Raw genomic sequence first — 22003 nt, 5'->3', positions numbered from 1 at the left:
AGAACAATTGATCATATAGAATACCACTTAATATTTTTAATAGACTTGACATGTTCCTATAGACAGCTAGATACTGAGTGCCTTAGGTTTTCTTTTCTTTCCTTTCCTTTTTTTTCTTAATTAGTAATTTTATGTGGAAAGACTCTACCTTCTCACAAATATTAGCCAATGGAAAATGAGAACCCTAGTCATTCAATGAGGCATAAACAGAGCAACAATTGCATACTTGATTTTTTCCTTTCATTAAAAATCTTTGTCAACTATGAAAAGCATAGAAGGGTCAATTTATCTATACATTATGCAATTGATAGCCCTCATATAGAATAATTATAAAATTTACTCCTTCACCAAAATACATAATGTTGTATTCTAAGCATATAATTTTGAGACTGACGTAAATTTACACTATTGGCATATGGATAAAAGTCCTTCATTGAAGTGAGAAATTGCAAATGCCAGAAACTCAGTATTTTGATGTTAATTTCAATGAGTATGTCTGATGCTTTACATTTATACTATATTTAACCAACTCCTTTCTTTTCCTACCCACTTTCATCTTAAAAAATTATAAAGAAATGGAAAATTTTCTCCCAAATCATGGAACTCAAATCATAGCTTAAAGGGTTTGCTATACAAGTCAAGTGAGTTAAGAAAGGTATGCATTTTTTAGTGACATGGGACAGATAAATAAGGCTAGAACCAAGGTGTTTTTCAGACTGTGAATACCCAATCTGCCAAGTAATATTTCCAATGACATATTAGATAACTCTTAAAAGAAGAAAAACAGAACAGCAACAGATACAAGACAACAGTAATTCTACACTTTGCACAAATTGTATGTGACTTACTAAGCATGAAGGATAGGATAACCATATTTTTAGGCTTCTCATGAGTGCTGATCTACATTTTTCTGCAACAAAGTAACTTGGATCTTAGAGAACAAATACTTAAAATGGCAGAAAAAGTAGTATATTGGAAGTATTAATAGTCTCCCTACTTAAACTTCACACATTAAATAGAAGAGTCTGCCATTAGAGTGAGGTAGCTGGAAGATGCTACTTTTTGTCATTGTTATTTTGTCTGTTGCTGTTGTCTATTTGTTTTGCATTCCTGTAGTTTTACTCCACTACCTCAATGATACAATGAAAAAGACTCATCTGTGTGTTTCTTAGATTACGCAAACTGCATTTTGAAATCTAGTTATGAAATTTAATTAAGCATTTAAGCATTATTATATGAAATATGTTTGTAAACATTTATGTTAATAAAGGCTAGTTGAGTGTTATGGAAAAGCAAAACCCTGATATAGGTAATTGTCTTACTCAGTTCAGGTGGCTATAACAAATTATATAGGCTGGGTGACGTAAAAGAAATTTATTTCTCACTGTTCTGTTGGCTGGGAAGTTGAAGATCAAGGCTCTGGCAGATCTGGTATCTAGTAAGTACACTCTTCCTGGTTTGCAGACAGCCATCTTCTCCCTGTACCTTCACATGAGAGTGGGAAGGGGCGTGGGGAAGGGATAGAGTTATAGACAGAGAGAGAGATAGGGAAATAGCTAGTGTTCTATCCCATTCATGAGGGCTCTACCCTCATGACCTAATTATCTCCCAAAGGCTCCATCTCCTAATACAATCACATTGAGGATTAAGATTTAAACATATGGAATTCGGGGGACATAAACATTCATTCTATAGTGGAAAATTATACCAATGAGTGGCTGAAACTAATTATACTGACTACAAATACTGGTTAACTTCTACAAGGATTCTGCCCACAGTTTTTAAAGTAAGTATATTTTCTATATTTATAAAAGAGAATAAAACTTAATATAATTAATACAAGTCAAATTGTATTGATTATATACCATATATAAAATATATATATGTTATATATGATAAATTAATATACATTAGGTTTCAGGTTAAAATTAAAATGTTTACATTATGTACCTATATATTTTTATGATTCTCTGCTTTGCCTGGGTTTCAAATGGATTGACCAACAGAATTTCTATTGTCTATATATGTTTTCATTTCATGACTAGATAAGTGTGCAAATAATGCCCTTGTGTGTGGAGAAGATACTTATTGAAGATAATTAGAACTGTGTGTTTAAGGTAATGGATACTTGTCGTTTTTACTTTTCTAAACTAAAAAACTCTCACAAATGTAGTTAATTTTTTAGTCCCTTGTCAAATGTGTCTTAGAATGAAAAATCATTTCTTGACCATAGAAGTATATTCTGGTCTTATTAATTAACTAAACGTTACACCTCACTTTTCATTGTCATTTCAAATGCTGATAATAATAATAATAAACTGATTTTAGCTGGTCCATTTACCTAGAAATGTATTTGCAAGTTTCTCAAATAGCATTTGCAGTAGATCATCTTATAAATAATTAAATTCCTTTAAACGTACAGGACCTTTGTCAGGTACAATGAAAGCTTTGTCTACATTATACCTGAAGGCAGCATTGGAAATACTTCATCATGACCAGGAGCCAGATTATAAGGCTGTCTTGCATAAGGGTGCTAGGCTAACTGGGTGAGTGTTGCAGAACCATGACCGTGGTCCTGGGCTAAGCCTGCCCCAAGGAAGGAAAGTCTTTTTTTCCCCCCCCCAATTCTCACAGAGGAGACTGATGAGTCAGCAATGTCCTGTAGGAGACACTGATTCCAATATTTCTTGGAGGTTGGAAACCTATGTGGACTAATTGCAATAATCTTAGTATAATTATTTATCAGTGAAATGAATCTTTTGTGTTCGTCTTCATCCATATGTATACTACAATATATTGTTCATGTGCCCTGGTAATAACAATAACTTTTAAAAGTGTGTTTCTTACTACTATATTCTAGGGGGGTTAGGTGCAGAAGATTATTTTTCATTGCATTTATTCATCTATGCTTTTATACCTAAGTACTCTTAGAACTTGGATCATTGGCTTGAAAACTGCATCTCAGCACCTGCCTTCATATCATTTAATTGTGTACAGAAATACCTTTTAAGCACAGCTACATTTAACAGATATTTGCAAGATGTAATATTCAATTTTTCCTGAACTAGGAATAGATCCAATGAGCAGATTACTTTTGCCATCTTAGCTTTTTAAAACTTTTACTGTATACAAGTTTGATCTTTACTTGAAAGTCTTAGCTCCCCATTGCCTACTTTTTAATGTACCTGTGCAAACAGAAAAATAACAATCACACTAGAGTGGCAAAATTTCTGCAAGGGTCATAAAACAGAAAATATTTCTTTAAAAAGGAAAAGCAATATGTAAGCAGGAATATGTGTGCAGATGATCCTTTGATGATTTGTTCTGCCAGGACCTGGCTTAAATCACTTGTCCCTCAGAAGGCAAGGTTTTTCCTTCCTCCTTTACTTCTCTGGTTTTCACTTTTACTTTTGTTTGTCCTTTAAAGTTTCTAAAATTTGTGCTTTATGGCTTTTAATTTCCTAATAGTCTGACCAGGTTAGTGAAGACAGATTAAAAACCACACTTACAGGTGAATGCATACAGACCTACTGAGAAGGTGTTCATTGTCCATTGTGTATTTATTTTTGCTTCCAAAAGGCTCTTTATCAGAGCCCAACTGCTTCATGCTGCACCTGGAACAGAGCAGCAGCATCTCAATATGCTTTCCAAATCAGTACAAATTGAAGCATAGAATCTAACTGAGCAAGTCTGTCAAGTTTTTAAACTATTTACCAGTGCTAAAGTCTTTGAAATTTAATTACCTTTATCACTGGGACTATGAGGCCTATTATGAGTCCAGTAAGGGGTAACATCTTCTTTATTTTGACTCTTTAGACCTTTTCATTACTGTTGTATTTTTAAATGACTTTATATTGTGGAGGATTATCTACTCTAAACCATCCTTCTGTTGATTTTTTAGGACACTGAAGATTTTCTGATTGCTTTAGAGATTTTGTGTACTTACTTTCTATATATAAAGCATACAAACAATTTGGAGTACTGCTTCTAGAGAAGTATTGATTAGAAAATAGTGAACAGAGACCTTTCATTTTCAGCAATCCTATGTCAGCAATAATTCTATTGAAGAGAAAGTGGCCGCTTATGAGAGACAAAAACATAGGATGATAAAATTCAAAAGGTACCCAAAGAAAACTTTTCTGATTTCAATACCAATTTTTTTTATAGAAAAAAATCATGAGAGGAAGAAACTTGTTAATTTTCATAAACTTTCAATTATAGGATCAGATATCCATCCCTAAAAGCCTTGTACTTCTGATTTAGTTCAAATGATGAATCAACTTGAGTAAACTTCTTTTATTTCAACATATTTTGTTGCTTTGACTTAACCTAGTTGTTAAAGTGCATTTCAGCTCCCACACTCAGCAATCTGAAATTGTTACTCTTAACAGCTTGTCAATCTATGGCAAACTAAAATCTAAATCAATTTTATCTCTTTGTCCAAGAATCTACCATCAAAATAAGGTGGGAAAATTCCATATTCATATCCTCTCATGTTCTATTTCCTTCTCTTTCATTATCATCTCCCACTACTATTCTCATCTGCCAGTGTTGCTTTTAGTCTTCTCGTGATTTTATTTTGCCTAGTCTGCTACTTATGACTGACTATGCTCTATTGCCTTCTCACATCATTCTGGAGGGAAGGAATGTTTCCAACTCCTTTTGTTGTCCCTGCTACTTAGAACAGTGCCTGTAACATGTTGGATATTTAATAAATACACTCATATTTGTTTTCCAGAAATGAGAACTCTTCCTTCTTCCTATTTCCTTTTGTGAGTGTTATTTAAAGGAGGGTCCATGAAGGTAGGGATTTTTTTTGTTTTAGTCTCTGCTTTATACATGTTCCTTAGACTAGTACCTGGCATATAAATAGGCATTACATAAATATTCATTGGATTAACTATTTATTTACTGTTCATATTTTCTAAACCATTGTATATGAATTCAGAAAACTTGAATATTGATGGTAGGGCTATAAAATTATATCAGAAAATTTAAGGGAAAAGCTAAAATGACATGGCATTTACTCTCAAATACTTTCCTGTAATTTAGTAAACTCTGTGTACAGTGTAACATTTCAGACTCACTATGCATACCTTATATAGTCAAGGTTACTGTTGAATAATGAAAATATACCTTAACAAATAACATTTCAATTCAAGATCAGAATGCTATGTGATCCTTAAGGGACTACATTTACTGATGATGTTGGCTGTGGTCCAAATGCAAAATATCATGGTTATTAAATGTACTTGTTGGCATTTAATCTGCTAATTATTGTTTAAAGAAAAACTCCTTGACATTTCAAGAGTTATTTCCAATCACTGCTGTTACAGTGTGCGACACTTCTTTTCATTACAGAAAAAAAAATCACATAAGGCTATGGCAGCAGAAATTAAATAAATATTAACATTTACATAGAATAACTATCTTCCTATTGAATAACAGTCCATGTTGATAAAAAGGCAGCCCAAGAATTCCTATGACATGAGAATCACTCATTATTACTTTAGGTAGGGGGCTATGCACGCTTAGAGGTAACACAATCAGAGTGACCACTACCATGTATAAGAGAGTGATTGATTAGTAGGAAGTTCTAGGCTGCTTAGTTCAAGCTCTTATCCTCAAGCCAATGAATCAGGAATCATTTCTCACAGAAATTACCCTCTGATATCTCAATTTTCTTCCTAGTGTTATAGCTGACATCAAATATTTCTCCAGGCTAAGCTTAGACAAAAGATTTTACAATTAAAGAAATAAATTTCTAGTTTTAGAAACTCAACATGTGTCAACAAAGAATACTCTTAAAGAGATATTAATTGCAAATATAAAGAACTTTTTTGTATTTTAAGTAAAAAAACAAAAAAAAACTGGGACAATATGAACACTGAGTATATTCTGATGATATTAACATTGTTGCAATGTTTTTAAATGGTCCGTTTGTTTAGTGATTCACAGTGATATATTTACAAATAAAATCATTTGGTATTTGGAATTGGCTAAAGTAAGGAATTGGTAAAGTAAGGGGATGGGTGAGGAGTTAGGAGCAGATATAAATGAAAAAAGATTGGTGTTGAGGCAACAATTATTGAAACTAGGTGATGGATGGTGAAAAACTGAAACCATTTCCACTAAGATCAGGAACAAGACAAGGTTGCCCACTCTCACCACTATTATTCAACATAGTTTTGGAAGTCCTAGCCACAGCAATCAGAAAAGAAAAAGAAATAAAAGGAATACAAATGGAAAAGAAGTAAAAAACTGTCACTGTTTACAGATGGCATGATGCTATACATAGAGAATCTTAAAGATGCTACCGGAAAACTACTAGAGCTAATCAATGAATTTGGTAAAGTAGCAGGATACAAAATTAATGCACAGAAATCTCTTGCATTCCTATACACTAATGATGAAAAATCTGAAAGAGAAATTAAGGAAACACTCCCATTTACCATTGCAACAAAAAGCATAAAATACCTAGGAATAAACCTACCTAAGGAGACAAAAGATCTGTAGGCAGAAAACTATAAGACACTGATGCAAGAAATTAAGGATGGTACAAACAGATGGAGAAATATACCATGTTCTTGGACTGGAAGAATCAACACTGTGAAAATGCATATTCTACCCAAAGCAATCTACAGATTCAATGCAATCCCTATCAAACTACCAATGGCATTTTTCACAGAACTAGAACAAAAAAATTCACAATTTCTATGGAAACACAAAAGAGCCTGAATAGCCAAAGCAATATTGAGAAAGAGAAATGGAGCTGGAGGAATCAGGCTCCCTGACTTCCGACCATACTGCAAAGCTACAGTAATCAAGACAGTATGGTACTGGCATGAAAACAGAAAGATCAATGGAACAGGAGAGCAAGCCCAGAGATAAACCCACACACATATGGTCACCTTATCTGACAAAGGAGGCAAGAATATACAATGGAGAAAGGACAGACTCTTCAATAAGTGGTGCTGGGAAAACTGGACAGCTACATGAAAAAGAATGAAATTAGAACACTCCCTAACACCATACACAAAAACACACTCAAAATGGATTAAAGATCTAAAGGTAAGGCCAGACATTATAAAACTCTTAGAGGAAAACATAGGCAGGACACTCTATGGCATAAATCACAGCAAGATCCTTTTTGATCCACTTCCTAGAGAAATGGAAATAAAAACAAAAATAAATAAATAGGACCTAATGAAATTTAAAAGCTTTTGCACAGCAAAGGAAACCATAACCAAGACGAAAAGATAACCCTCAGAATGGGAGAAAATATTTGCAAATGAAGCAACTGACAAAGGATTAATCTCCAAAATATACAAGCAGCTCATGCGACTCAATATGAAATAAACAAACAACCTAATCCAAAAATGGGCAGAAGACCAAAATAGACATATCTGCAAAGAAGTTATACAGATTGCCAAAAAACACATGAAAGGATGCTCAGCATCACTAATCATTAGAGAAATGCAAATCAAAACTACAATGAGGTATCACCTCACAGCAGTCAGAATGGCCATCATCAAAAAATCTACAAACAACAAATGCCTGAGAGGGTGTGGAGAAAAGGGAACCCTCTTGCAGTGTTGGTGAGAATGTAAATTCATAGAGCCACTATGGCAAACAGTATGGAGGTTCCTTAAAAACTAAAAATAGAGCTACCATATGACCCAGCAATCCCACTGCTGGGTATATACATTGAGAAAACCATAATTCAAAAAGTCAGGCACCACAATGTTCATTGCAGCTCTATTTACAATAGCCAGGACATGGAAGCAGCCTGTGTCCATTGACAGATGAATGGATAAAGAAGATGTGGCATATATATACAATGGAATATTACTCAGCCATAAAAAGAAACGAAATTGAGTTATTTGTAGTAAGGTGGATGGACCTAGAGACTGTCAAACAGAGTGAAGTAAGTCAGAAAGACAAAAACAAATACTGTATGCTAACACATATATGTGGAATCTAAAAAAAAAAAAAATGGTTCCGAAGAACCTAGGGTCCTGACAGGAATAAAGACACAGACCTACTAGAGAATGGAGCTGAGGACATGGGGAGGGGGAAGGGTAAGCTGGGACGAAGTGAGAGAGTGGCATGGACATATATACACTACCAAATATAAAATAGCTAGTGGAAGCAGCCGCATAGCACAGGGATATCAGCTCGGTGCTTTGTGTCCACCTAGAGGGGTGGGATAGGGAGGATGGGAGGGAGACGCAAGAGGGAGGATATATGGGGATATATGTATAGCTGATTCACTTTGTTATACAGCAGAAACTAACACACCATTGTAAAGCAATTATACTCCAATAAAAATATTAAAAAAGAAAACCAAAAATTAGGTGATGGGTCCTTGAGGCCCACTATAGTATTTTTCTTCTTTTCAATTTTCTATAATAATAATTTAAAACAAAAAAATGGTAGCAAAATTCTCTTTTGTATGAAAGAGAAGGCTGAGTAAGGAGAAAAATATGTCTTTACCTCAAAGCCAAAGAGAAACTAAATCATCCTACACCAAGCTTTCTCTTCTCAACCTATGTTGTGTGTAATAACAGAACTATCACTTTGAGGTATACATTTTTGTATTTCTTCTGGAATTATTTCTGCCCAACTATATTTTTAGCTCAATGAAGAAAGCTACTTTTTCTTAAAATGTTTTTGTATCCTCTACAGTATATATACAAACAACAAGGATATACTTAGTATTGAAAATTTGCTGCTTAATATTTTTTAACTAGGAAAAGTAAAGTAAAATGAACATTTCTGCAGTAACCATAGTATTCAAATTAAAATGCAAGACAATGTCAGTGAATGAAGACACAAAGCAAAGCAGATAAAAACTCAGAAAGGATTTTATTTTAGCAAATTACCCCAAGCCAGAAAGTAGTAAACAAAATAGAACAGAAATCTCAAAAAGAAAGATAGTTGGTCAAAAATGAAAGCAGAGTAAGAGAAAATTAAGTGCAGGGCACCTAGAGATGATGACAAACTACAACTGGAGAAATGGAAAAAGAATACTAATTTATCCCATGTTCCAGGCAGTATTATAAAAATTAGGTCTAAAGCAGCAAATAAAACAAAATTCCTGTCTTCATACAACATTTTTTTCCAGCTTTATCAAGGTATAATTAACAAAGTTGTAATATATTTAAAGAATAAAAAGTAATGATTTGATATGTGTACACATTGTGAAAAGGCTTCCCCCATCATGTTAACACATCCATCACCTCACATATACACTTCCCCTCACTCGGTGAGAACATTTATTTCTACTTTCTTAGCAAATTTCAGTGCTACAACACAGTGTTCCTTACTCAACCCATAACAAACCTTGCACCCCTTTACTAACTTCTCCCTATTTCCTCTACTTTCAACTTCTCTAAATTTGACTTGTTAAAAATATTTCATGTATAAGTGATACCATACAATATTTTTCATTCTCTACTTTATTGCACTTAGCATAATGCCCTCCAGGTTTATCCATGTTACCACAAATGACAGGATTTCCTTCTGTTTTGAGGTTAAATAATATTCCATTTGCGTGTGTGTGTGTGTGTGTGTGTGTGTGTGTGGGTGGTGTATCACAGTTTCTTAATACATTCATCCACTGATAGACACTTTTAGGTTGTTTTCAGATGGTGGCTACTGTGAATAATACTTCAAGCAACATGGGAGTACAAATATCTCTTTGAGACAATGTTTTTTTTCCTTTGATATATACCCAGAATGGGATTGCTGGATAATATGGTAGTTCTATTTTTAATTTCTTGAGAAACTTACATACTGTTTTCCATAGTGGCTGCACCAGATTACATTCTAGTCAACTGTGCACAAGGGTTCCCTTTTCTCCATATCCTCACCAGCATTTATCTCTTGTCTTTTTGATAAGGACTGTCCCAACAGGTGTAAGGTGCTATCTGATTGTGATTTTGATTTGCATTTCCCTGATGACTGATGATGTTGAGCAATTTTCACGTACTTATTGGCCATTTGTATGTCTTCTTTGGAAAAATGTCTATTCAGATCCTTAGCCCATTTTTCAATTAAGTTATTTTGTTTTTTTACTATTAAGTTGTATGGGTTCCTTATATATTTTAGATATTAACACCTTACCAGATATGTGGTTTGAAAATATTCCCTCTCATTCCATAGTTTGCCTTCTCATTTAGTTAATAATTTCCTTTGCTGAGCATAAGCTTTTTAGTTTGATGGTGTCCTACTTCTTTATTTTTGCTTTTGTTACCAAATTTAAAACATCATTGCCAAAATCAATGTCAAGGAGCCTATCACCTATGTTTCCTTCTAGGAGTTTTACAATTTCAGGTCTTACATTCAAGTCTTTAATCCATTGTGAGTTGATTTTTGTCTATTGTGTAAGATAGGGGTCCAATTTCTTTCTTTTGCATGTAGCTGTCCAGCTTTACCAACACCATTTATTGGAGAGACTATCCTTTCTCCACTGTATATTCTTGGCTCCTTTGACAAAAATCAACTGACCATTTATGAGTGGGTTATTTCTGGACACTCTATTCTGTTTCATTGATCTATGTGTTTGTTTTTATGTCAATACCACACTGTTTTGATCACTGTAGCTTTGTGATTTAGTTTGAAATCAGGAAGTGTGATACCTCCAGCTTTGTTCTTGCTCAAGATTGTTTACCTGTCAAATGTCACATAACTAATAAGTGTAGGAGTAAGAATGCATATGGTATCCTTGATACCAATGACTTTCTCATTTCTCCTTTTAAGTTATTTTTCTTTGAGAGTGGCTTATTTGTCCATCTGCTTTCTTCTGTATAAGCTTTGGGTGAGGGAGGAAAGAGGAGCAAAGCTGAAAAAATAGATCCAACCATAGAGGGCCACACAAACAAAAACTGTTTTTTTCTATAGTGGTGGTGCTTCAATACTGGTGGGAGCATCAATATTCATTTATGAAGTCATGGCCCATTCACTGCATTTTTCTGTTAGTTTATCTGTAAGAGGAGTGATTCAATTTCTGATTCTTTTAATCTATACTATTTCCCACAGTCCCCTGTGTCAGGACTTTGCAGGTAATTTCAGTATGTGCTTGGTCTGCCTCTTACCTCTCAGATTTTGCAAAGCTAGGCCTTCTGTTCATAAAGTAATGATGATGATAATGATCAATACAGCAAATTACTAGATAACTTACATTACAACAACTGAATTTCCTTCTGAAGACAGACTTCCTGATGGAGATCATATATGAAAAGTAGGTAGGAAATAGTCCTTTGTGGTAAAAGTTTATACTTTTTCCTGGCTTGGCTGATTTAGAGATAACATCATGTATCAATCAGGTAACCTTTTTCCTTTTTGTAGCTTAGAGTCATCTGAGGAGCTTTCAAAATCTTGATGCCCTGGGACTCCCCCAGCTCAATCATATTAGAAATTTTGGGGGTGGAATTCAGGTACATTTTACAGTCAAATCTGAAAACAAATGATGTAAATAACCCATTCATTAACTGGAGTTCCACTTGTCAGTAAGTTCTAAGTAGTACATCAGGATCAACTAAAATAACATGCTTGTTATTTGTTCTCTTATCACCACTTAGTGTCTACATGAACTAAGTCAATTCACTCTCCATTCTGAGTATCAAGTTCCCAGCATGGAAACTTGAGATGATGCCATGTTTCCCTCAGGTGGCTTTGAGTATTAAGTGAATCAATGTACAGTGCATGGCACGTTATCCAGAATATACCAATCACTAATGAATAGAGGCTAATGAATTAACTTTTCTTGGAAAAAATTCAGGAAATGGTCATTCAAATAATTTTTTTCTTGTATTCTGTAGCTCAGGTGATGAATCCAGGTTGAGAAATACTGTTGTTACAGATGCTTTTCCTAGACTTTTGAAATCAGACAGTCTTAGATTTATGCTGATCCACCCATTTACTAGCTTTGTGTCCTTGGAAAAGTTACTTAATCTTTCTGAGCTTCAGTTAGCTCATTTATAAACTGGAAATAATAAGACTCTTGGAATTGTTGTAAGAAATAAATGTCTAAGTGCATAATATGGTGCATGATATGTAGCAAGTTCTCATGACACATTAGCTATTACTATTTTATAACTATTATTGTTTGTATACTTTTAGAATTTCTTTGGCCAATGCAATTAATGAAGCTAGTATTACAGTACTGAAAGAAAATTTGGCAAAAGGATAATAGGATTATAAGAAATGGAAACTAGTACAAGTTGTAGCTTTGTCTTTTTTTTGACACTCAACATTTTGCTTTTCCTATCATTTTAGTAAGTAGAGACAGTTTGAATTACAAGATAAACTAGACAAAAAGAAATCTGTAACACCATTATAGTGGTGAGGAATACACAACATTTAAGAGATTATCCATTCCATAATACCAATGGGTACATAAACTTGGAATAGAGAATTTATAGAAATGACATATAGAAAGATATGAAAATGTAGTTTATTTCTAAATGTAGAAAATAAATTTAGACATAAGTAGTTGCTTTTATTTTTTTTTATAATTTACTGAGGCATTTCCCTTTCTGATAGTTCACAAAAACAATACAGCTTCTTCTCTTCCATTGAAGCTCAATATAGTTGTTTTTAACGTCAAAAGGCTGATTATAAGTTATGAAGAGCTTCTCTAGTTTTTAGGCATGGTTGATTTCTCCTTGTATATATTATAATTTTTGTTGTTTATTATATTGAGTGACTTACAAATATTTTTGCCTTTATAAATAACAGATTTGTTGAATTTGCTAAATATGTATTGCATAATGCATTTCCACATTTGCAAGTCAAATATGATAACTTCTCAGTCACTTTTAGAAATTTAGTTGCATCTTGATCTGCCACAAAATTGAGAAAATGTTTCCTATTATAGTGCTAGGAGCTAAGAGTTACATAGTTCTGAAAAGTTCCTAAGTGATAAATTGATGAGGTGGGTATATTTGCTACAGGTCAGGCTTGAGATCTCATTAGTGGTGACTAGTGGAACAAGATTCTGAAAGAGGTGCCAAGGCCCTGGATTTCCTGAATAAAACTAACCCGAGGTTGGTGAGTTTAATGTTCAGCATTTTTTTCTGTACCCTCCTACTATTTACTCTGTTTTATTCTTTTCTTTTACCTTTTTATTTTGACATAATTTCAGACTTATTGAAATGGTGAAAGAACAGTACAAAGAATTCCCTATAATCTTTATCCAAATTCCCCAAATATTAACATTGTCACATTTGCTTTTCTTTCTCTCTTTCTCTTTCCCTCTCTCTTCCTTAGGCTCTCTTCCTTTCTCTACTGTTGAAGAAATATAATTATAAATAAAATCTTCTTTCAACCCAGAAAACCTTTTCACAAAGGTGTAAGGGAAAGAAAGTTGTATTACTGAATAAGCATTAATCCAGAATGTGATGCTCTTTACAGGCAATCTGCTAAGAGACTGCCTAGAGGGGGAAAAAAATCACCCTTTTGTATAACCTAGCAGATACAATCCATTTGCAACCTGGAATGAGGGACTCACCCAAATTAGGTTCCTACCCTCCCACAGAGAATTGGAAACTGGGCACTATCTTCCTAGGTGACCACATTATAAAGAGATGGTTCCTGGGTCTTAAAGCTAACAAGAGGCTTACTTAGCTTCTAAAAAGCTTTATACACATTTTGAAGATATTGAGAATGTGCTCATAATACAAGTTGTCTAAAGGACATGCTCTAAGAGAGAAGGGAAGTCTCTTCCCTTATTTTCCACAGGGAAAATCAAATCTCTTATTTTTAATTTGTATTTACCCTTAAAACACAGGTACACTTATAATCTTTATTTTGAACCCTTTAAGAGTAAATTCAGACATCTATAATATAGTTACTAACTAGCTTAATCCTAGAATATATAGAAAGTAGTTTGAGAATTGCTAAACTATACCACTGAAAAAGCATACCTACTACAACTAAAGTTCAATATTTGTTTATGATTGTATAAATATTATATCCAAAGGTTAATTTCTAACAAAAATGTTCCTTGATCTGTACAAGATGGCAGAGTAAAAAGACCCTGAGCTCAACTCTTCTCACAAGCACACCAAAATTACAACTATCTGAAAAACAACCATCAATAAAAATGACTGGAATCTACAAGAAAAGATCTTCTACAGCTAAAGACATAAAGAAGGAACCACAACAAGACTGAGAACAATTATATTGCAGAGGTTCTCCCACAGGAGCAAGAGTTCTGACCTCCAAGTCAGGCTCCCCAGCCCAGGAAGATGAACTCCCAGAGCATTTGGCTTTGAAGGTCAGTGGGGCCTAACTGCAGGAGCCCCACTGGCCTGGGGAAAATAGAGACATCACTCTTAAAAGGTGCCCAGAAAAATCTCAAGTGCACCAGGACACAGGGCAAGAGAAGTAATTTGATAGGAGCTGCTGCTCTTGGAGAATCTACTGGAAAGATGGTGGGGGGTTGGGGGTGTGTGGCTGCAGCTCACCTGGGGACATAGACACCAGTGGTAGACATTGGGGAACACTGTTGGCAGCTGACATCTTGGCTCAGTATCTCCAAGATCTGGGCACCCAACAGTCTGCAGGTGACAATGCTGGTATGCCTCAGGCCAGACAACTAACTAGGTGGGGACACAGCCCTATCCCATCAGTAGACAGGCTGCCTAAAGACTAAAAAGTCCACAGCTACCTCTGGGCTTGCCCCAAGACCCAGCTCCACCCACCAGTAGACAGGCACCAGCCCCTCCCACCAGGAAGCCAGACCAAACCTCTAGACTAACCTCACCAGGGGCAGACACCAGTAGCAAGAAAACTATGATCCCGCAATGCAGCCCAAACCTTTCCTTGGGACCAGCAGGGCCCTAGCCTGGCCCAAGAGCAGATCAACACAGTCTTCAGGACACCCAAGACCCCATACCCAAATGTGTCAGGAACTGACACACACACACACACCCCAATGATCTAAAACGAGTTCTGGGAACCCTGGGCCCTGCAGCCACACTCCAGTAATCAGCACTGTATGCCAGTAGACTGGCACTAACCACAGGATTTGGCTTTGCCTGCCAGTGGGTGGGCAACAGCTCCAGAGTCTTTGGGACCCTGACTCTGCCCACCAGAGAGCCAGCACTAGACCTGAGAGCCCCCTAGGGCTCCACAACCAGCAACCTGGTGACCAGACCCCACTAAATAGTAGCCAGGAGTAGCCACACAAGGCAGGGCCTGGCAACCAAACAACTAGGGGCCTATTAGACCACCCACACATCCCACCACAAAAGAAGGACCAACATAGCCCCCTTAGGGTAAAACCCTAAAGCATATAGCTTGGGAGTGCCCTCCTGGGATGCATAGGATGCCTCCTACAGAGGGCCACTTCTCCAAGGTCGAGAGACATAAATAACCTACCACATACATAGAAATACAAATAGCAACTTAGACAAAATGATGCCGCAGAGGAACATGTTCCAGAAAAAGGAACAAGATAAAACCCAAGAAGAAGAACTAAGGGAAGTGGAGATAGGCAGTCTACCTGAGAAAGAGTTCAGAGTAATGATAGTAAAGATGATCAAAGAACTTGGGAGAAGAATGGATGCACAGAACAAGAAGTTAGAAGTTTTTAAGAAATAGTTAGAAAATATAAAGAACAACCAAACACGATGAAGAATACAATAACTGAAATGAAGAATACAATGGAAGGAATCAATAGCAGAATAAATGATTCAGAAGAACAGATTAGTGAGCTGGAAGACAGAGTAATTGAAATCACTGCCACTGAACAGAAAAAAAATGAAAAGAAATAAAGACAGTTTACGAGACCTCTGGAACAACATAAAGCACACTAGTATTTGCATTATAGGGGTCCTAGAAGAATGAGAGAGAGAAGGGGCCCAAGAAAATATTTGAAGACATAACAGCTGAAAACTTCCCTAACCCAAGAAAGGAAATAGTTCCCTAAGTCCAGGAAGTGCAGGGAGTCCAAAGAGGAACACACCAAGACACATTGTAATCAAAATGACAAAAATTAAAGATAAAGAGAGAATACAAAAAGCAGCTGCATAGCACAGGGAGATCAGCTCAGAACTTTGTGACCACCTAGAGGGGTGGGATAGGGAGGGTGGGAGGGAGATGCAAGAAGGAGGAGATATGGGGATATATGTATATGTATAGCTGATTCACTTCATTATAAAGCAGAAACCAACACACCACTGTAAAGCAATTATACTCCAATAAAGATGTTAAAAAAAAAAAAAGCAAGAGAAAAGCAACAAATAATATACAAGGCAACTCTCATAAGACTATCGCCTGACTTTTTTCAGCAGAAACTCTATAGGCTAGAGGGAGTTGCAAGATATACTTAAAGCGATGAAAGAGAAAAAACCTACAACCAAGAATACTCAGCAAGGCTCTCATTCAGAATTGATGGAGAAATCAAAAGCTTTATAAACAAACAAAAGCTAAAAATTCAACACCATCAGATAAGTTTTAAAACAAATGTTAAAGGAACTTCTCTAGGTGAAAAAGAAAAGTCCACAACTAGAAACAAGAAAAATATGAAATAAAAATCTCACTGGTAAAGGCAAACATACAGTAAAGGTAGGAAATTGTCCACACACAAAGCTAGTAGGGATGTTAAAAGGCAAAAGTAGTAAAATCATCTGTAGCCACAATAAGTAGTTAAGGGATACACAAAACAATTAGATGTAAAATATGATATCAAAAACAATAATCATGAGGAGAGGAGAGTACAAATGCAGGGTATTTAAAATGCATTTGAAATTAAGAGATCAGCAACTTAGAATAATCATGTGTATATACATATATATATATATATACTTCTACACAAAAACATCAAGGTAACTGCACACCAAAAACCTGGAATAGATATACACACAAAAAGGAAAAAGGAATCCAAAAATATCATTAGTCATCAAAACATAGGAGAACAAAGACAAAAGGGTAAAAAAAGACCTAAAAAAACAAATCCAAAATAATGAAATGACAATAAGAACATACATATCAATAATTACCTTAAAGGTAAACAGACTAAATGCTCCAACCAAAAGACACAGACTGGCTGAATGGATACAAAAACAAGACCCATATATTTGCTGCCTACAAGAGATTTATTTCAGATCTAGAGATATACACAGACTGAAAGTGAGGGAATGGAAAAATGTATACTACCAAAACAGAAACCAAAAGAAGGCCAGAATAGCAATAATTATATCAGAAAAAAATAGACTTTAAAATAAAGACTGTTACAAGAGGCAAAGAAGGACACTACATAATGATCAAGAGATCAATCCAAGAAGATATAACAATTGTAAATATATATGCACCCAACATAGGAGCAACTCAATATATAAGACAAATGCTAACAACCATGAAAGGAGAAATTAACAGTAAAACAATAATAGTGGGAGTCTTTGCCACCCCACTTACATCAATGGACAGACCATCCAGACAGAAAATCAGTAAGGAAACACAGGCCTTAAATAACACATTAGACCAAATGGATTTTATTGATATTTATAGAGCATTCCATCTGAAAGCTGCAGATTACACATTCTTTTCAAGAGCACATGGACCATTCTCCAGGATATATCGCATGGTAGGCCACAAAACAAGGTTTGGTAAATTTAACAAAATTGAAATCACATCAAGCATCTTTTCCAAGCACAATGCTATGAGATCAGAAATCAACTACAAGAAAAAACTGCAAAAAACACAAACACATGGAGGGGGAAAAATAGCCTGTACTAAACAACCAATGGATCACTGAAGAAATCAATGAGGAAATCAAAAAAATACCTATAGACAAATGAAAATGAAAGCACCGTGATCCAAAACCTATGGGACATAGCAAAGGCAGTTCTAAGGGGGAAGTTTATAGCAATACAAGTTAACCTCAGGAAACAAGAAAAATCTCAGATAAACAATCTAACTTTACACATAAAGCAACTAGAGAAAGAAGAACAAACAAAACCCAAAGTTTGTAGAAGGAAATAACTCATAAAGATCAGGGCAGAAATAAATGACACAGAGGCTAAAAAAGCAATAGAAAAGATCAATGAAACTAAAAGCTGGTTCTTTGAAAAGATAAAATTGATAAACCTTTAGCAAGAGTCATTAAGAAAAAGGGTCCAAATCAATAAAATCAGAAATGAAAAAGGAGAAGTTACAATCAACACCACAGAAATACAAAAGATCATAAGAGACTCCTGCAAATAACTATACACCAATAAAATGGACAACCTAGAAAAAAGGGACACACTTTTAGAAAGGTACAATCTCCCAAGACTGAACCAGGAAGAAATTAAAAAATGAACAGATCAATTACCAGTACTGAAATTGAACCAATAATTTTAAAACTCCCCACAAACAAAAGTCAAGGACCAGATGGCTTCACAGTTGAATACTACCAAACATTTAGAGAAGAGTTAACACCTATGTTTCTGAAACTATTCCAAAAAGTGGCAGAGGAAGTAACACTTCCAAACCCATTCTATGAGGCCACCATCCCCCTAATACCAAAAGCAGACTAAGATACCACAAAAAAAGAAAATTACAGGCCAATATCACTGATGAACATAGATGCAAAAATCCTCAACAAAATACCAACACTACATCAAAAGGATCAGACACCATGATCAAGTGAGATTTATCCCAGGGATGCAAAGATTTTTCAATATCCACAAATCAATCAGTGTGATACACCACATTAACAAATTGGATAACAAAAACCATGGGATCATTTCAATAGATGAAGAAAAAGCTTTTGATAAAATTAAATATCCATTTATAAGAAAAGAAATAAAACTCTCCAGAAAGTGGGCAAAGAGGCAACATACCTCAACATAATAAAGGCCATATATGACAAACCCACAGCTATCATACTCAACAGTAAAAAGCTGAAAGCATTTCCTCTAAGATCAGGAGCAAGACAAGGATGTCCTCTCTCACCACTTTTATTCAATACAGCTTTGGAAGTCCTAGCCACAGCAATCAGAGAAGAAAAAGAGATAAAAGGAATCCAAATTGGAAAGGAAGAAGTAAAACTGTCACTGTTTGCAGATGACATGATACTATACATGTTAAACCTTAAAGGTGCCACCAGAAAACTACTAGAGCTCATCACTGAATTTGGTAAAGTTGCAGGATACAAAATTAATTCTCACAAATCTGTTGCATTTCTCTACACTAAGAACAAACTATCAGAAAGAGAAGTTAAGGAAACACTCCCATTTACCATCCACCAAAAAAAAAAAAATACTTAGGAATAAACCTACATAAGTAAACAAAATATCTGTACTCCAAAAACTATAAGACTGTGATGAAAGAAACTGAAAACCACACCAACAGATGGAAAGATATACCGTGTTCCTGGATTAGAAGAATTAATATTATTATAATGACCATACTGCTCAAGGCAATCTACAGATTCAATGCAATCCCTATAAAATTACCAACAGCATTTTTCTCAGAACAGGAACAAAAAAATTTTGCATTTGTGTTGAAACACAAATGGCCCTGAATAGCCAAATCAATCTTAAGAAAAACGGAGCTGGAGGAATAATGCGCCCTACCTTCAGACTATACTACAAGGCTACAGTAACCAAAACAGTGTGGTACTGGCACAAAAACACACACAGAGAAAAATGGAACATGATAAATCCATGCACTTATGGTCAATGAATCTACAACAAAGGAGGCAAGGATATACAATGGAGAAAAGACAGTCTTTTCAATATATGGTGCTGGGAAAACTGGACAGCTGCATGCAAAAGAATGAAATTAGAACATTTTCTAATGCCATATACAAAAATCCACTCCAGATGGACTAAATACCTAAATGTAAGATAGATGCTGTAAAACTCCTAGAGGAAAACATAGGCAGGACACTCTTTGACATAAATCGCAGACATACCATTCGGTAAACATGGTGCTGTCTTGTTGTGGGGCTGCTCTTGCTCCATTCTACACAGTGGCAGCCAGGTGTTATTTCCTTACTTTCAGACCTCTCACGACCTCTCTGTCTCCTTACCATTCTGAACTTAGCTAGTTCATTCTGGCTGAATCTCATTCAAATCCAGTTTCTGATCACTCAAGGCAAGGGATGCTTTTTTTTTTTTTTTTCTTTGCAGTATGCGGGCCTCTCACTGTTGTGGACTCTCCTATTGTGGAGCACAGGCTCTGGACGCACAGGCTCAGCGGCCATGGCTCACGGGCCCAGCCGCTCTGCAGCATGTGGGATCTTCCCAGACCAGGGCACGAACCCGTGTCCCCTGCATCAGCAGGCGGACTCTCAACCACTGCGCCACCAGGGAGGCCCCAAGGGATGTTTTAAAGAAGGATTTTGCTGGCACATACTTTTCCATCAAGTGTTAAAAAAATTGAGGGAGATTCATTTATATTACAGAGCAAACTTGTCACCTGCTGCCTTTACCTTTGAACTCCTCTTGTTTTATATAATAAGAAAATTAATTTAGTTTATTCTCTGTTTTTCCATTATACAAAGTGAAGAAAATATTGTCTTAAAATTCAAAGACAAGTCACTTTTGTCTGCAGCATGATGGCAGCCTGCATCATTTGCCTTTTTTTCTCTTCTTGATTTGCAGCTAATTGGACATACATAACCAAACCCAAGTGCCTCTGCCTGTTATAACAGGACAGCCAGGATTTTCTACCCACCTGTGCCTCCAAAGCTGGACAGATAAGATCTCAGTGGGGATGATGGATCCTGGGAGTCAGTGAGCCTGCCCTAGCTCCACTCATGTCCATCAGGAAAAAGGGAACTGGGAGAGAGCAAAACTGGGTGGATATCCACAGGTGACAGACAATTGGTGGAGGCCCAGCCTGCCTGACAGGGGACTCTGGCATGCTGTTGAAGAATAAAGACAAGTTTTGAGGCAGAGGACACAGAGGAACTCACTAAGTCAGCACCTCTCCCCCAGGTGACATTAGAGGCCACCTCTTTGGCAGTTGAGGTAGAAAGTGAAAGTGTTGAGTGACCATCCAGCTGCCCCAGTTGTTCTGGATGCAGGTGGAGGGACCTATTTCTCTTTACCAGGAGGGCACTCAGTGACTGGTGTGGGGCTGGTGAGGAATAGAAAGAGTCAGACAAGACTGTCAAAGGGCACTGAAGGAATGCATTCTCTCCTTTGAGATTTCAGCAGGAAGTCTGCCCATGGACCTCTGGGAGTGCCCTGCTGGAAGATCCCTCTACTAGACTCATGGGCCATCCCCAAAGCCTCATGTGCTGAGCCCATACCTCCCCTCACTCTGCTGTCAGTTCTGTGTGCTCAGAGAGCTCTAACTCTGGTAGGAGAAAACACAAACTTGAGCTGTAGCGCCACCTTCTAGAACACAAAAGAAAAGATTCTAATTACCAGCCTGTTGAATTGTAAGAAACAAAACAAAGTAAACATAAGATCTTAACTAAGAAAATAGTCTGCTACTTTATGTGAGAAAACAGAAGCATATACCGTCAAACACCATTGAAAAATCAAGGAAATATGGTATCATAGAGAAAATAATTCTTCAGCAACCAAACTCAAAGGCATGGAATATTGTAATCTAATTGACAAAAAATTTGAAATAGCTGTTATGAAGAAATTCAGTGAGCTACAAGAAAACTCAGGAATAACATTAATGAGCAGAAGGAGTTATTTACCAAAGAGATTAAAATTATCAAAAAGAACCAAACAGACATTCTGGAGCTAAAGAATTCAATAATTGAAGCGTTCACTGGGACCATAGATAACAGGGCAGACCAGATGGAGGAAAGAATAATGACTTGGAGGACAGAAATATAGAAATAATTCAGTTACAAAAGGTGAACTTAGATTTTTTTTTAAGTGAACAAACCCTATAAGAGCTATCAGATTTGACCACAAAGGCAAATATAAGAATAATTGCTACACCAGAAAAAGAAAAGAGGGAGAAAGGGACAGAGAGTGTATTTAAAGAAATAATTGCTGAGAATTTCCCAAACCATGGGAAGGAACTGGACAATCAA

Source organism: Lagenorhynchus albirostris, chromosome 1, assembly GCF_949774975.1.
Source record: "Lagenorhynchus albirostris chromosome 1, mLagAlb1.1, whole genome shotgun sequence".
Lineage (NCBI taxonomy): Eukaryota > Metazoa > Chordata > Mammalia > Artiodactyla > Delphinidae > Lagenorhynchus > Lagenorhynchus albirostris.
This window is presented reverse-complemented; position numbering follows the sequence as displayed.